The sequence below is a fragment of the Saccoglossus kowalevskii genome, chromosome 13 (assembly GCF_978046115.1).
Source record: "Saccoglossus kowalevskii chromosome 13, keSacKowa6.1, whole genome shotgun sequence".
Lineage (NCBI taxonomy): Eukaryota > Metazoa > Hemichordata > Enteropneusta > Harrimaniidae > Saccoglossus > Saccoglossus kowalevskii.
This window is the reverse complement of record NC_140653.1, coordinates 1,476,435-1,497,177: the sequence shown is the minus strand read 5'-3', so window position 1 is coordinate 1,497,177 and position 20,743 is coordinate 1,476,435.

The window sequence follows — 20,743 nt, the reverse complement described above, 5'->3', positions numbered from 1 at the left end:
CAATCCATATTGTTTACACGAAATATTAATAATAGAGAACTTCTGTGTAATCCATATTGTTTACACGAAATATCAATAATGGAGAACCCCTGTGCAACCTATATTGATTACACGAAATATTAATAATAGAGGACCATTTTGCAATCCATATTGTTTACACGAAATATTAATAATAAAAGACCCCCTTTGCAATTCATATTGTTTAAATGAAATATTAATAATAGAGAACCACTTTGCAATCCATATTGTTTACACGAAATATTAATAATAGAATACCCCTTTGCAATCCATATTGTTTACATGAAATATTAATAATGGATTACCCCTTTGCAATCCATATTGTTCACACGAAATATTAATAATAGAGAACCCCTGTTCAAGCCTTATTGTTTACACAAAATATCAATAATAGATGACCCTTCGCAATCCATATTGTTTAGACGAAATATTAATAGTAGAGAACCCCTGTGTAATCCATATTGTTTACATGAAATATCAATAAAAGAGAACCCCTGTGCAACACATATTGTTTACAGGAAATATTAATAATAAAGTACCCCTTTGCAATCCATATTGTTAACACGAAATATTAATAATAGAGAACCCCTTTTCAACCCATAATGTTTACTCGAAATATCAATAATAGAGAACCCCTGTGCAATCCATATTGTTTACTCGAAATATTAATAATAGTGTACTCTTTGCAATCCATAATGTTTACACGAAATATTAATAATAAAGTATCCCTTTGCAATGCATATTGTTTACATGAAATGTTAATAATAGATGACCCCTTTGCAATCCATATTGTTCACCGAAATTCTAATAATAGAGAACCCCTGTTCAATCCATATTCTTTACACGAAATATTAATAATAGAGAAATCATGTGCAACCCATATCGTTTACACGAAATACTAATAATAGAGAACCACTGTTCAATCCATATTCTTTACAGGAAATATTAATAATAGGGAACCCCTGTGCAATCCATATTGTTTACACGAAATATCAAAAATAGAGAACCCCTGTGCAACCCATATTGTTTACACGAAATATTAATAATAAAGTACCCCTTTGCAATCCATATTGTTTAAACGAAATATTAATAATAAAGTAACCCTTTGCAATCCATATTTTTACATGAAATATTAATAATAGATGAACCCTTTGCAATCCATATTGTTCATCGAAATACTAATAATAGAGGACCCCTTTGCAATTCATATTGTTTACACGAAATATTAATAATAAAGCGCACCCCTTTGTATCCATATTGTTTACATGAAATATTAATAATAGAGGACCCCTGTGCAATCCATATTGTTTACGCGAAATATTAATAATAAAGCGCACCCCTTTGTATCCATATTGTTTACATGAAATATTAATAATAGAGAACGCCTTTGCAATCCATATTGTTTACACAAAATATCAATAATAGATGACCCTTTGCAATCCATATTGTTTAGACGAAATATTAATAGAAGAGAACCCCTGTGTAATCCATATTGTTTACACGAAATATTAATAATAGAGAACCCCTGTGCAATCCATATTGTTTACACGTAATATCAATAATAGAGAACCCCTGTGCAATCCATATTGTTTACACGAAATATCAATACTAGAGAACCCCTGTGGAACCCATATTGTTTACACGAAATATTAATAATAAAGTACCCCTTTGCAATCCACATTGTTTACACGAAATATTAATAATAGATGACCCTTTTTCAATCCATATTGTTTACACCAAATATTAATAATAGAGAACCCATGTGCAACCCATATTGTTTACACGAAATATTAATAATAAAGTACCCCTTTGCAATCCATATTGTTTACACGAAATATTAATAATAGATGACCCCTGTGCAATCCACATTGTTTACACGAAATATTAATAATTAAGTACCCCTTTGTATCCATATTGTTTACATGAAATATTTATAATAGATGACCCCTTTGCAATCCATATTGTTCACCGAAATTCTAATAATAGAGAACCCCTGTTCAATCCATATTCTTTACACGAAATACTAATAATAGAGAACCACTGTTCAATCCATGTTCTTTACACGAAATATTAATAATAGAGAACCCCTGTGCAATCCATATTGTTTACACGAAATATCAAAAATAGAGAACCCCTGTGCAACCCATATTGTTTACACGAAATATTAATAATAAAGTACCCCTTTGCAATCCATATTGTTTAAACGAAATATTAATAATAAAGTAACCCTTTGCAATCCATATTTTTACATGAAAAATTAATAATAGATGACCCCTTTGCAATCCATATTGTTCATCGAAATACTAATAATAGAGGACCCCTTTGCAATTCATATTGTTTACACGAAATATTAATAATAAAGCGCACCCCTCTGTATCCATATTGTTTACATGAAATATTAATAATAGAGGACCCCTGTGCAATCCATATTGTTTACATGAAATATTAATAATAAAGCGCACCCCTTTGTATCCATATTGTTAACATGAAATATTAATAATAGATGACCCCTGTGCAATCCATATTGTTTACACGAAATATTAATAATAGATGACCCCTTTGCAATCCATATTGTTTACACGAAATATTAATAATAGAGGACCACTTTGCAATCCATATTGTTTACACGAAATATTAATAATTGAAGACCCATTTGCAATCCATATTGTTTACATGAAATATTAATAATAGAGAACGCCTTTGCCATCCGTATTGTTTACACAAAATATCAATAATAGATGACCCTTTGCAATCCATATTGTTAAGACGAAATATTAATAGAAGAGAACCCCTGTGTAATCCATATTGTTTACACGAAATATTAATAATAAAGTACCCCTTTGCAATCCACATTGTTTACACGAAATATTAATAATAGATGACCCTTTTTCAATCCATATTGTTTACACCAAATATTAATAATTGTGAACCCCTGTGCAACCCATATTGTTTACACGAAATATTAATAATAAATTACCCCTTTGCAATCCATATTGTTTACACGAAATATTAATAATAGATGACCCCTCAGCAATCCATATTGTTTACACGAAATATTAATAATAAAGCGCACCCCTTTGTATCCATATTGTTTACATGAAATATTTATAATAGATGACCCCTTTGCAATCCATATTGTTCACACGAAATATTAATAATAGAGAACCTCTGTGCAATCCATATTGTTTACACGAAATATTAATAATAAAGTACCCCTTTGCAATCCATATTGTTCACACGAAATATTAATAATAAAGCGCACCCCTTTGTATCCATATTGTTTACATGAAATATTAATAATAGCTGACCCCTGTGCAATCCATATTGTTTACACGAAATATCAATAATGGAGAACCCCTGTGCAACCCATATTGTTTACACGAAATATTAATAATAAAGTACCCCTTTGCAATCCATATTGTTGACACGAAATATTAATAATAGATGACCCCTGAGCAATCCATATTGTTTACACGAAATATTAATAATAAAGCGCACCCCTTTGTATCCATATTGTTTACATGAAATATTTATAATAGATGACCCCTTTGCAATCCATATTGTTCACACGAAATATTAATAATAGAGAACCCCTGTGCAATCCATATTGTTTACACGAAATATTAATAATAATGTACCCCTTTGCAATCCATATTGTTCACACGAAATATTAATAATAAAGCGCACCCCTTTGTATCCATATTGTTTACATGAAATATTAATAATAGAGGACCCCTGTGCAATCCATATTGTTTACACGAAATATTAATAATAAACCGCACCCCTTTGTATCCATATTGTTTACACGAAATATTAATAATAAAGTACCCCTTTGCAATCCACATTGTTTACACGAAATATTAATAATAGATGACCCTTTTTCAATCCATATTGTTTACACCAAATATTAATAATAGAGAACCCCTGTGCAACCCACATTTTTTACACGAAATATTAATAATAGATGAACACTTTGCTATACATATTGTTTACACGAAATATTAATAATTAAGTACCCCTTTGCAATCCATATTGTTTACACGAAATATTAATAATAGATGACCCCTGTGCAATCCATAATTTTTACACGAAATATTAATAATAGATGAACACTTTGCTATACATATTGTTTACACGAAATATTAATAATTAAGTACCCCTTTGTAATCCATATTGTTTACACGAAATATTAATAATAGATGACCCCTGTGCAATCCATATTGTTTACACGAAATATCAATAATGGAGAACCCCTGTGCAACCCATATTGTTTACACGAAATATTAATAATAGAGGACCATTTTGCAATCCATATTGTTTACACGAAATATTAATAATAAAAGACCCCCTTTGCAATTCATATTGTTTAAATGAAATATTAATAATAGAGAACCACTTTGCAATCCATATTGTTTACACGAAATATTAATAATAGAATACCCCTTTGCAATCCATATTGTTTACACGAAATATTAATAATAGAGAGCGTCTGTGTAATCCATATTGTTTACACGAAATATCAATAATTGAGAACCCCTGTGCAACCCATATTGTTTACACGAAATATTAATAATAGAGGACCATTTTGCAATCCATATTGTTTACACGAAATATTAATAATAAAATACCCCCTTTGCAATTCATATTGTTTAAATGAAATATTAATAATAGAGAACCACTTTGCAATCCATATTGTTTACACGAAATATTAATAATAGATTACCCCTTTGCAATCCATATTGTTTACATGAAATATTAATAATGGATTACCCGTTTGCAATCCATATTGTTCACACGAAATATTAATAATAGAGAACCCCTGTGCAATCCATATTGTTTACACGAAATATCAATAATGGAGAACCCCTGTGCAACCCATATTGTTTACACGAAATATTAATAATAGAGGACCATTTTGCAATCCATATTGTTTACACGAAATATTAATAATAAAAGACCCCCTTTGCAATTCATATTGTTTAAATGAAATATTAATAATAGAGAACCACTTTGCAATCCATATTGTTTACACGAAATATTAATAATAGAATACCCCTTTGCAATCCATATTGTTTACACGAAATATTAATAATAGAGAACTTCTGTGTAATCCATATTGTTTACACGAAATATCAATAATAGAGAACCCCTGTGCAACCCATATTGTTTACACGAAATATTAATAATAGAGGACCATTTTGCAATCCATATTGTTTACACGAAATATTAATAATAAAAGACCCCCTTTGCAATTCATATTGTTTAAATGAAATATTAAAAATAGAGAACCACTTTGCAATCCATATTGTTTACACGAAATATTAATAATAGAATACCCCTTTGCAATCCATATTGTTTACACGAAATATTAATAATAGAGAACTTCTGTGTAATCCATATTGTTTACACGAAATATCAATAATGGAGAACCCCTGTGCAACCCATATTGTTTACACGAAATATTAATAATAGAGGACCATTTTGCAATCCATATTGTTTACACGAAATATTAATAATAAAATACCCCCTTTGCAATTCATATTGTTTAAATGAAATATTAATAATAGAGAACCACTTTGCAATCCATATTGTTTACACGAAATATTAATAATAGAATACCCCTTTGCAATCCATATTGTTCACACGAAATATTAATAATAGAGAACCCCTGTGCAATCCATATTGTTTACACGAAATATCAATAATGGAGAACCCCTGTGCAACCCATATTGTTTACACGAAATATTAATAATAGAGGACCATTTTGCAATCCATATTGTTTACACGAAATATTAATAATAAAAGACCCCCTTTGCAATTCATATTGTTTAAATGAAATATTAATAATAGAGAACCACTTTGCAATCCATATTGTTTACACAAAATATTAATAATAGAATACCCCTTTGCAATCCATATTGTTTACACGAAATATTAATAATAGAGAACTTCTGTGTAATCCATATTGTTTACACGAAATATCAATAATAGAGAACCCCTGTGCAACCCATATTGTTTACACGAAATATTAATAATAGAGGACCATTTTGCAATCCATATTGTTTACACGAAATATTAATAATAAAAGACCCCCTTTGCAATTCATATTGTTTAAATGAAATATTAATAATAGAGAACCACTTTGCAATCCATATTGTTTACACGAAATATTAATAATAGAATACCCCTTTGCAAGCCATATTGTTTACACAAAATATCAATAATAGATGACCCTTCGCAATCCATATTGTTTACACGAAATATTAATAGTAGAGAACCCCTGTGTAATCCATATTGTTTACACGAAATATCAATAAAAGAGAACCCCTGTGCAACATATATTGTTTACACGAAATTTTAATAATAAGGTACCCTTTTGCAATCCATATTGTTCACACGAAATATTAATAATAGAGAACCCCTTTTCAATCCATAATGTTTACTCGAAATATCAATAATAGAGAACCCCTGTGCAATCCATATTGTTTACTCGAAATATTAATAATAGTGTACTCTTTGCAATCCATAATGTTTACACGAAATATTAATAATAAAGTACCCCTTTGCAATGCATATTGTTTACATGAAATGTTAATAATAGATGACCCCTTTGCAATCCATATTGTTCACCGAAATTCTAATAATAGAGGACCCCTGTTCAATCCATATTCTTTACGCGAAATATTAATAATAGAGAAATCATGTGCAACCCATATCGTTTACACGAAATACTAATAATAGAGAACCACTGTTCAATCAATATTCTTTACACGAAATATTAATAATAGAGAACCCCTGTGCAATCCATATTGTTTACACGAAATATCAAAAATAGAGAACCCCTGTGCAACCCATATTGTTTACACGAAATATTAATAATAAAGTACCCCTTTGCAATCCATATTGTTTAAACGAAATATTAATAATAAAGTAACCCTTTGCAATCCATATTTTTACATGAAAAATTAATAATAGATGACCCCTTTGCAATCCATATTGTTCATCGAAATACTAATAATAGAGGACCCCTTTGCAATTCATATTGTTTACACGAAATATTAATAATAAAGCGCACCCCTTTGTATCCATATTGTTTACATGAAATATTAATAATAGAGGACCCCTGTGCAATCCATATTGTTTACACGGAATATTAATAATAAAGCGCACCCCTTTGTATCCATATTGTTAACATGAAATATTAATAATAGATGACCCTTGTGCAATCCATATTGTTTACACGAAATATTAATAATCTATGACCACTTTGCAATCCATATTGTTTACACGAAATATTAATAATTGAAGACCCATTTGCAATCCATATTGTTTACATGAAATATTAATAATAGAGAACGCCTTTGCCATCCGTATTGTTTACACAAAATATCAATAATAGATGACCCTTTGCAATCCATATTGTTAAGACGAAATATTAATAGAAGAGAACCCCTGTGTAATCCATATTGTTTACACGAAATATTAATAATAGAGAACCCCTGTGCAATCCATATTGTTTACACGAAATATCAATAATAGAGAACCCCTGTGCAACCCATATTGTTTACACGAAACATTAAAAATAAAGTACCCCTTTGCAATCCACATTGTTTACACGAAATATTAATAATAGATGACCCTTTTTCAATCCATATTGTTTACACCAAATATTAATAATAGTGAACCCCTGTGCAACCCATATTGTTTACACGAAATATTAATAATAAAGTACCCCTTTGCAATCCATATTGTTTACACGAAATATTAATAATAGATGACCCCTGAGCAATCCATATTGTATACACGAAATATTAATAATAAAGCGCACCCCTTTGTATCCATATTGTTTACATGAAATATTTATAATAGATGACCCCTGTGCAATCCATATTGTTTACACGAAATATTAATAATAAAGCGCACCCCTTTGTATCCATATTGTTCACACGAAATATTAATAATAGAGAACCCCTGTGCAATCCATATTGTTTACACGATATATTAATAATAAAGTACCCCTTTGCAATCCATATTGTTCACACGAAATATTAATAATAAAGCGCACCCCTTTGTATCCATATTGTTTACATGAAATATTAATAATAGAGAACCCCTGTGCAATCCATATTGTTTACACGAAATATCAATAATAGAGAACCCCTGTGCAACCCATATTGTTTACACGAAACATTAAAAATAAAGTACCCCTTTGCAAACCACATTGTTTACACGAAATATTAATAATAGATGACCCTTTTTCAATCCATATTCTTTACACCAAATATTAATAATAGTGAACCCCTGTGCAACCCATATTGTTTACACGAAATATTAATAATAAAGTACCCCTTTGCAATCCATATTGTTTACACGAAATATTAATAATAGATGACCCCTGAGCAATCCATATTGTATACACGAAATATTAATAATAAAGCGCACCCCTTTGTATCCATATTGTTTACATGAAATATTTATAATAGATGACCCCTGTGCAATCCATATTGTTTACACGAAATATTAATAATAAAGCGCACCCCTTTGTATCCATATTGTTCACACGAAATATTAATAATAGAGAACCCCTGTGCAATCCATATTGTTTACACGATATATTAATAATAAAGTACCCCTTTGCAATCCATATTGTTCACACGAAATATTAATAATAAAGCGCACCCCTTTGTATCCATATTGTTTACATGAAATATTAATAATAGAGGACCCCTGTGCAATCCATATTGTTTACACGAAATATTAATAATAAAGCGCACCCCTTTGTATCCATATTGTTTACACGAAATATTAATAATAAAGTACCCCTTTGCAATCCATATTGTTTACATGAAATATTAATAATGGATTACCCCTTTGCAATCCATATTGTTCACACGAAATATTAATAATAGAGAACCGCTGTGCAATCCATATTGTTTACACGAAATATCAATAATGGAGAACCCCTGTGCAACCCATATTGTTTACACGAAATATTAATAATAGAGGACCATTTTGCAATCCATATTGTTTACACGAAATATTAATAATAAAAGACCCCCTTTGCAATTCATATTGTTTAAATGAAATATTAATAATAGAGAACCACTTTGCAATCCATATTGTTTACACAAAATATTAATAATAGAATACCCCTTTGCAATCCATATTGTTTACACGAAATATTAATAATAGAGAACTTCTGTGTAATCCATATTGTTTACACGAAATATCAATAATAGAGAACCCCTGTGCAACCCATATTGTTTACACGAAATATTAATAATAGAGGACCATTTTGCAATACATATTGTTTACACGAAATATTAATAATAAAAGACCCCCTTTGCAATTCATATTGTTTAAATGAAATATTAATAATAGAGAACCACTTTGCAATCCATATTGTTTACATGAAATATTAATAATAGAATACCCCTTTGCAAGCCATATTGTTTACACAAAATATCAATAATAGATGACCCTTCGCAATCCATATTGTTTACACGAAATATTAATAGTAGAGAACCCCTGTGTAATCCATATTGTTTACACGAAATATCAATAAAAGAGAACCCCTGTGCAACATATATTGTTTACACGAAATATTAATAATAAGGTACCCTTTTGCAATCCATATTGTTCACACGAAATATTAATAATAGAGAACCCCTTTTCAATCCATAATGTTTACTCGAAATATCAATAATAGAGAACCCCTGTGCAATCCATATTGTTTACTCGAAATATTAATAATAGTGTACTCTTTGCAATCCATAATGTTTACACGAAATATTAATAATAAAGTACCCCTTTGCAATGCATATTGTTTACATGAAATGTTAATAATAGATGACCCCTTTGCAATCCATATTGTTCACCGAAATTCTAATAATAGAGGACCCCTGTTCAATCCATATTCTTTACGCGAAATATTAATAATAGAGAAATCATGTGCAACCCATATCGTTTACACGAAATACTAATAATAGAGAACCACTGTTCAATCAATATTCTTTACACGAAATATTAATAATAGAGAACCCCTGTGCAATCCATATTGTTTACACGAAATATCAAAAATAGAGAACCCCTGTGCAACCCATATTGTTTACACGAAATATTAATAATAAAGTACCCCTTTGCAATCCATATTGTTTAAACGAAATATTAATAATAAAGTAACCCTTTGCAATCCATATTTTTACATGAAAAATTAATAATAGATGACCCCTTTGCAATCCATATTGTTCATCGAAATACTAATAATAGAGGACCCCTTTGCAATTCATATTGTTTACACGAAATATTAATAATAAAGCGCACCCCTTTGTATCCATATTGTTTACATGAAATATTAATAATAGAGGACCCCTGTGCAATCCATATTGTTTACACGGAATATTAATAATAAAGCGCACCCCTTTGTATCCATATTGTTAACATGAAATATTAATAATATATGACCCTTGTGCAATCCATATTGTTTACACGAAATATTAATAATCTATGACCACTTTGCAATCCATATTGTTTACACGAAATATTAATAATTGAAGACCCATTTGCAATCCATATTGTTTACATGAAATATTAATAATAGAGAACGCCTTTGCCATCCGTATTGTTTACACAAAATATCAATAATAGATGACCCTTTGCAATCCATATTGTTAAGACGAAATATTAATAGAAGAGAACCCCTGTGTAATCCATATTGTTTACACGAAATATTAATAATAGAGAACCCCTGTGCAATCCATATTGTTTACACGAAATATCAATAATAGAGAACCCCTGTGCAACCCATATTGTTTACACGAAACATTAAAAATAAAGTACCCCTTTGCAATCCACATTGTTTACACGAAATATTAATAATAGATGACCCTTTTTCAATCCATATTGTTTACACCAAATATTAATAATAGTGAACCCCTGTGCAACCCATATTGTTTACACGAAATATTAATAATAAAGTACCCCTTTGCAATCCATATTGTTTACACGAAATATTAATAATAGATGACCACTGAGCAATCCATATTGTATACACGAAATATTAATAATAAAGCGCACCCCTTTGTATCCATATTGTTTACATGAAATATTTATAATAGATGACCCCTGTGCAATCCATATTGTTTACACGAAATATTAATAATAAAGCGCACCCCTTTGTATCCATATTGTTCACACGAAATATTAATAATAGAGAACCCCTGTGCAATCCATATTGTTTACACGATATATTAATAATAAAGTACCCCTTTGCAATCCATATTGTTCACACGAAATATTAATAATAAAGCGCACCCCTTTGTATCCATATTGTTTACATGAAATATTAATAATAGAGGACCCCTGTGCAATCCATAGTGTTTACACGAAATATTAATAATAAAGCGCACCCCTTTGTATCCATATTGTTTACACGAAATATTAATAATAAAGTACCCCTTTGCAATCCACATTGTTTACACGAAATATTAATAATAGATGACCCTTTTTCAATCCATATTGTTTACACCAAATATTAATAATAGATGACCCCTGTGCAATCCATATTGTTTACACGAAATATTAATAATAGATGAACACTTTGCTATACATATTGTTTACACGAAATATTAATAATTAAGTACCCCTTTGTAATCCATATTGTTTACACGAAATATTAATAATAGATGACCCCTGTGCAATCCATATTGTTTACACAAAATATCAATAATGGAGAACCCCTGTGCAACCCATATTTTTTACACGAAATATTAATAATAAAGTACCCCTTTGCATATTGTTTACACGAAATATTAATAATAGATGACCCCTGAGCAATCCATATTGTTTACACGAAATATTAATAATAGAGAACCACTTTGCAATCCATATTGTTTACACGAAATATTAATAATAGAATACCCCTTTGCAATCCATATTGTTTACACGAAATATTAATAATAGAGAACTTCTGTGTAATCCATATTGTTTACACGAAATATCAATAATAGAGAACCCCTGTGCAACCCATATTGTTTACACGAAATATTAATAATAGAGGACCATTTTGCAATCCATATTGTTTACACGAAATATTAATAATACAAGACCCCCTTTGCAATTCATATTGTTTAAATGAAATATTAATAATAGAGAACCACTTTGCAATCCATATTGTTTACACAAAATATTAATAATAGAATACCCCTTTGCAATCCATATTGTTTACATGAAATATTAATAATGGATTACCCCTTTGCAATCCATATTGTTCACACGAAATATTAATAATAGAGAACCCCTGTTCAAGCCATATTGTTTACACAAATTATCAATAATAGATGACCCTTCGCAATCCATATTGTTTACACGAAATATTAATAGTAGAGAACCCCTGTGTAATCCATATTGTTTACACGAAATATCAATAAAAGAGAACCCCTGTGCAACATATATTGTTTACACGAAATATTAATAATAAGGTACCCCTTTGCAATCCATATTGTTCACACAAAATATTAATAATAGAGAAAACCTTTTCAATCCATAATGTTTACTCGAAATATCAATAATAGAGAACCCCTGTGCAATCCATATTGTTTACTCGAAATATTAATAATAGTGTACTCTTTGCAATCCATAATGTTTACACGAAATATTAATAATAAAGTACCCCTTTGCAATGCATATTGTTTACATGAAATGTTAATAATAGATGACCCCTTTGCAATCCATATTGTTCACCGAAATTCTAATAATAGAGAACCCCTGTTCAATCCATATTCTTTACGCGAAATTCTAATAATAGAGAACCCCTGTTCAATCCATATTCTTTACGCGAAATATTAATAATAGAGAAATCATGTGCAACCCATATCGTTTACACGAAATACTAATAATAGAGAAGCACTGTTCAATCCATATTCTTTACACGAAATATTAATAATAGAGAACCCCTGTGCAATCCATATTGTTTACACGAAATATCAAAAATAGAGAACCCCTGTGCAACCCATATTGTTTACACGAAATATTAATAATAAAGTACCCCTTTGCAATCCATATTGTTTAAACGAAATATTAATAATAAAGTAACCCTTTGCAATCCATTTTTTTACATGAAAAATTAATAATAGATGACCCCTTTGCAATCCATATTGTTCATCGAAATACTAATAATAAAGCGCACCCCTTTGTATCCATATTGTTTACATGAAATATTAATAATAGAGGACCCCTGTGTAATCCATATTGTTTACACGAAATATTAATAATAAAGCGCACCCCTTTGTATCCATATTGTTAACATGAAATATTAATAATAGATGACCCCTGTGCAATCCATATTGTTTACACGAAATATTAATAATAGATGACCCCTTTGCAATCCATATTGTTTACACGAAATATTAATAATAGAGGACCACTTTGCAATCCATATTGTTTACACGAAATATTAATAATTGAAGACCCATTTGCAATCCATATTGTTTACATGAAATATTAATAATAGAGAACGCCTTTGCCATCCGTATTGTTTACACAAAATATCAATAATAGATGACCCTTTGCAATCCATATTGTTAAGACGAAATATTAATAGAAGAGAACCCCTGTGTAATCCATATTGTTTACACGAAATATTAATAATAGAGAACCCCTGTGCAATCCATATTGTTTACACGAAATATCAATAATAGAGAACCCCTGTGGAACCCATATTGTTTACACGAAACATTAATAATAAAGTACCCCTTTGCAATCCACATTGTTTACACGAAATATTAATAATAGATGACCCTTTTTCAATCCATATTGTTTACACCAAATATTAATAATAGTGAACCCCTGTGCAACCCATATTGTTTACACGAAATATTAATAATAAAGTACCCCTTTGCAATCCATATTGTTAACACGAAATATTAATAATAGATGACCCCTGAGCAATCCATATTGTTTACACGAAATATTAATAATAAAGCGCACCCCTTTGTATCCATATTGTTTACATGAAATATTTATAATATATGACCCCTTTGCAATCCATATTGTTCACACGAAATATTAATAATAGAGAACCCCTGTGCAATCCATATTGTTTACACGAAATATTAATAATAAAGTACCCCTTTGCAATCCATATTGTTCACACGAAATATTAATAATAAAGCTCACCCCTTTGTATCCATATTGTTTACATGAAATATTAATAATAGAGGACCCCTGTGCAATCCATATTGTTTACACGAAATATTAATAATAAAGCGCACCCCTTTGTATCCATATTGTTTACATGAAATATTAATAATAGATGACCCCTGTGCAATCCATATTGTTTACACGAAATATTAATAATAGATGACCCCTTTGGAATTCATATTGTTTACACGAAATATTAATAATAGAGGACCACTTTGCAATCCATATTGTTTGCGCCAAATATTAATAATAGAGAACCCCTGTGCAACCCACATTGTTTACACGAAATATTAATAGTAGATGAACACTTTGCTATACATATTGTTTACACGAAATAGTAATAATTAAGTACCCCTTTGCAATCCATATTGTTTACACAAAATATTAATAATAGATGACCCCTGTGTAATCCATATTGTTTACACGAAATATCAATAATGGAGAACCCCTGTGCAACCCATATTGTTTACACGAAATATTAATAATAGAGGACCATTTTGCAATCCATATTGTTTACACGAAATACTAATAATAAAAGACCCCCTTTGCAATTCATATTGTTTAAATGAAATATTAATAATAGAGAACCACTTTGCAATCCATATTGTTTACACGAAATATTAATAATAGAATACCCCTTTGCAATCCATATTGTTTACACGAAATATTAATAATAGAGAACTTCTGTGTAATCCATATTGTTTACACGAAATATTAATAACAGATGAACACTTTGCTATACATATTGTTTACACGAAATATAAATAATTAAGTACCCATTTGCAATCCATATTGTTTACATGAAATATTAATAATAGATGACCCCTGTGCAATCCATATTGTTTACACGAAATATTAATAGTAGATGAACACTTTGCTATACATATTGTTTACACGAAATATTAATAATTAAGTACCCCTTTGCAATCCATATTGTTTACACGAAATATTAATAATAGATGACCCCTGTGTAATCCATATTGTTTACACGAAATATCAATAATGGAGAACCCCTGTGCAACCCATATTGTTTACACGAAATATTAATAATAGAGGACCATTTTGCAATCCATATTGTTTACACGAAATATTAATAATAAAAGACCCCCTTTGCAATTCATATTGTTTAAATGAAATATTAATAATAGAGAACCACTTTGCAATCCATATTGTTTACACGAAATATTAATAATAGAATACCCCTTTGCAATCCATATTGTTTACACGAAATATTAATAATAGAGAACTTCTGTGTAATCCATATTGTTTACACGAAATATCAATAATGGAGAACCCCTGTGCAACCTATATTGATTACACGAAATATTAATAATAGAGGACCATTTTGCAATCCATATTGTTTACACGAAATATTAATAATAAAAGACCCCCTTTGCAATTCATATTGTTTAAATGAAATATTAATAATAGAGAACCACTTTGCAATCCATATTGTTTACACGAAATATTAATAATAGAATACCCCTTTGCAATCCATATTGTTTACATGAAATATTAATAATGGATTACCCCTTTGCAATCCATATTGTTCACACGAAATATTAATAATAGAGAACCCCTGTTCAAGCCATATTGTTTACACGAAATATTAATAGTAGATGAACACTTTGCTATACATATTGTTTACACGAAATATTAATAGTAGATGAACACTTTGCTATACATATTGTTCACACGAAATATTAATAATAGAGAACCCCTGTTCAAGCCATATTGTTTACACGAAATATTAATAGTAGATGAACACTTTGCAATCCATATTGTTTACACGAAATATTAATAATAGATGACCCCTGTGTAATCCATATTGTTTACACGAAATATAAATAATGGAGAACCCCTGTGCAACCCATATTGTTTACACGAAATATTAATAATAGAGGAACATTTTGCAATCCATATTGTTTACACGAAATATTAATAATAAAAGACCCCCTTTGCAATTCATATTGTTTAAATGGAATATTAATAATAGAGAACCACTTTGCAATCCATATTGTTTACACGAAATATTAATAATAGAATACCCCTTCGCAATCCATATTGTTTACACGAAATATTAATAATAGAGAACTTCTGTGTAATCCATATTGTTTACACGAAATATCAATAATGGAGAACCCCTGTGCAACCTATATTGATTACACGAAATATTAATAATAGAGGACCATTTTGCAATCCATATTGTTTACACGAAATATTAATAATAAAAGACCCCTTTGCAATTCATATTGTTTAAATGAAATATTAATAATAGAGAACCACTTTGCAATCCATATTGTTTACACGAAATATTAATAATAGAATACCCCTTTGCAATCCATATTGTTTACATGAAATATTAATAATGGATTACCCCTTTGCAATCCATATTGTTCACACGAAATATTAATAATAGAGAACCCCTGTTCAAGCCATATTGTTTACACAAAATATCAATAATAGATGACCCTTCGCAATCCATATTGTTTACACGAAATATTAATAGTAGAGAACCCCTGTGTAATCCATATTGTTTACATGAAATATCAATAAAGAGAACCCCTGTGCAACACATATTGTTTACAGGAAATATTAATAATAAAGTACCCCTTTGCAATCCATATTGTTAACAGGAAATATTAATAATAGAGAACCCCTTTTCAACCCATAAAGTTTACTCGAAATATCAATAATAGAGAACCCCTGGGCAATCCATATTGTTTACTCGAAATATTAATAATAGTGTACTCTTTGCAATCCATAATGTTCACACGAAATATTAATAATAAAGTACCCCTTTGCAATGCATATTGTTTACATGAAATGTTAATAATAGATGACCCCTTTGCAATCCATATTGTTCACCGAAATTCTAATAATAGAGAACCCCTGTTCAATCCATATTCTTTACACGAAATATTAATAATAGAGAAATCATGTGCAACCCATATCGTTTACACGAAATACTAATAATAGAGAACCACTGTTCAATCCATATTCTTTACAGGAAATATTAATAATAGGGAACCCCTGTGCAATCCATATTGTTTACACGAAATATCAAAAATAGAGAACCCCTGTGCAACCCATATTGTTTACACGAAATATTAATAATAAAGTACCCCTTTGCAATCCATATTGTTTAAACGAAATATTAATAATAAAGTAACCCTTTGCAATCCATATTTTTACATGTGCAACCCATATTGTTTACACGAAATATTAAAAATAGAGGACCACTTTGCAATCCATATTGTTTAAATGAAATATTAATAACAGAGGACCCCTTCGCAATCCATATTGTTTACATGAAATATTAATAACAGAGAACCCCTGTTCAATCCATATTGTTTACACGAAATATCAATAATAGAGAACCCTTGTGCAACCCATATTGTTTACACGAAATATTAATAATAGAGGTCCACTTTGCAATCCATATTGTTTACACGAAATATTAATAATTGAAGACCCCTTTGCAATCCATATTGTTTACATGAAATATTAATAATAGAGGACGCCTTTGCAATCCATATTGTTAACACGAAATATTAATAATAAAGTACCCCTTTGCAATCCATATTGTTTACACAAAATATCAATAATAGATGACCCCTGTGTAATCCATATTGTTTACACGAAATATTAATAATAAAGTACCCCTTTGCAATCCATATTGTTTACATGAAATATTAATTATAAAGTACCCCTTTGCAATCCATATTGTTCACACGAAATATTAATAATAGAGAACCCCTGTTCAATCCATATTGTTTACACGAAATATCAATAATAGAGAACCCCTGTGCAATCCATATTGTTTACTCGAAATATTAATAATAGAGTACTCTTTGCAATCCATAATGTTTACACGAAATATAAATAATAAAGTATCCCTTTGCAATGCATATTGTTTACATGAAATGTTAATAATAGATGACCCCTTTGCAATCCATATTGTTTCCACGAAGTATTAATAATAGAATACCCCTTTGCAATCCATATTGTTTACTCGAAATATTAATAATAGAGTACTAAATTGTAATCCATATTGTTTACACGAAATATAAATAATATGGGAGCCCTGTGTAATGCACATTGTATACACGAAATAGAAATAATATGGGACCTCTTTGCAATCCATATTGTTTACACGTAATATTAGTAATAGATGACCCCTTCGCAATCCATATTGTTTTCTCTAAATATTAATAATAGAGGACTTCTTTGCAATCCATATTGTTTACACGAAATATTAATAATAGATGACCCCTTTGGAATCCAAATTGTTTACACGAAATATTAATAATAGAGGACTTCTCTGCAATTCATATTGTTCACACGAAATATTAATAATAGAGAACCCCTGTGCAATCCATATTGTTCACACGAAATATTAATAATAAAGGACTCCTTTGCAATCCATATTGTTTACACGAAATATTAATAATAGAGAACCCTTGTGCAATCCATATTGTTTACACGAAATATCAATAATAGAGAAGCCAAGTGCAACCAATATTGTTTACATGAAATATTAATATTAGAGGACCCCTTTGCAATCCATATTGTTTACGCGAAATATTAATAATAGAGGACCCCTTTGCAATTCATATTGTTTACACGAAATATCAATAATAGATTGCCCCTTTGGAATCCATATTGTTTACACGAAATATTAATAGCAAAGGACTTTTTTGCAATCCACATTGTTACCACGAAATATTAATAATAGATTGCCCCTTTGCAATCAATATTGTTTACTCGAATTATTAATTATAGAGAACCCCTGTGCAATCCATATTGTTTACACGAAATATCAATAAATAGATTGCCCCTTTGGAATCCATATTGTTTACACGAAATATTAATAACAGATGAACACTTTGCTATACATATTGTTTACACGAAATATAAATAATTAAGTACCCATTTGCAATCCATATTGTTTACATGAAATATTAATAATAGATGACCCCTGTGCAATCCATATTGTTTACACGAAATATTAATAGTAGATGAACACTTTGCTATACATATTGTTTACACGAAATATTAATAATTAAGTACCCCTTTGCAATCCATATTGTTTACACGAAATATTAATAATAGATGACCCCTGTGTAATCCATATTGTTTACACGAAATATCAATAATGGAGAACCCCTGTGCAACCCATATTGTTTACACGAAATATTAATAATAGAGGACCATTTTGCAATCCATATTGTTTACACGAAATATTAATAATAAAAGACCCCCTTTGCAATTCATATTGTTTAAATGAAATATTAATAATAGAGAACCACTTTGCAATCCATATTGTTTACACGAAATATTAATAATAGAATACCCCTTTGCAATCCATATTGTTTACACGAAATATTAATAATAGAGAACTTCTGTGTAATCCATATTGTTTACACGAAATATTAATAATAGAGAACCCCTGTTCAAGCCATATTGTTTACACGAAATATTAATAATAGAGGACCATTTTGCAATCCATATTGTTTACACGAAATATTAATAATAAAAGACCCCCTTTGCAATTCATATTGTTTAAATGAAATATTAATAATAGAGAACCACTTTGCAATCCATATTGTTTACACGAAGTATTAATAATAGAATACCCCTTTGCAATCCATATTGTTTACATGAAATATTAATAATGGATTACCCCTTTGCAATCCATATTGTTCACACGAAATATTAATAATAGAGAACCCCTGTTCAAGCCATATTGTTTACACGAAATATTAATAGTAGATGAACACTTTGCTATACATATTGTTTACACGAAATATTAATAATTAAGTACCCATTTGCAATCCATATTGTTTACACGAAATATTAATAATAGATGACCCCTGTGTAATCCATATTGTTTACACGAAATATCAATAATGGAGAACCCCTGTGCAACCCATATTGTTTACACGAAATATTAATAATAGAGGAACATTTTGCAATCCATATTGTTTACACGAAATATCAATAAAAGAGAACCCCTGTGCAACACATATTGTTTACAGGAAATATTAATAATAAAGTACCCCTTTGCAATCCATATTGTTAACACGAAATATTAATAATAGAGAACCCCTTTTCAACCCATAATGTTTACTCGAAATATCAATAATAGAGAACCCCTGTGCAATCCATATTGTTTACTCGAAATATTAATAATAGTGTACTCTTTGCAATCCATAATGTTTACACGAAATATTAATAATAAAGTACCCCTTTGCAATGCATATTGTTTACATGAAATGTTAATAATAGATGACCCCTTTGCAATCCATATTGTTCACCGAAATTCTAATAATAGAGAACCCCTGTTCAATCCATATTCTTTACACGAAATATTAATAATAGAGAAATCATGTGCAACCCATATCGTTTACACGAAATACTAATAATAGAGAACCACTGTTCAATCCATATTCTTTACAGGAAATATTAATAATAGGGAACCCCTGTGCAATCCATATTGTTTACACGAAATATCAAAAATAGA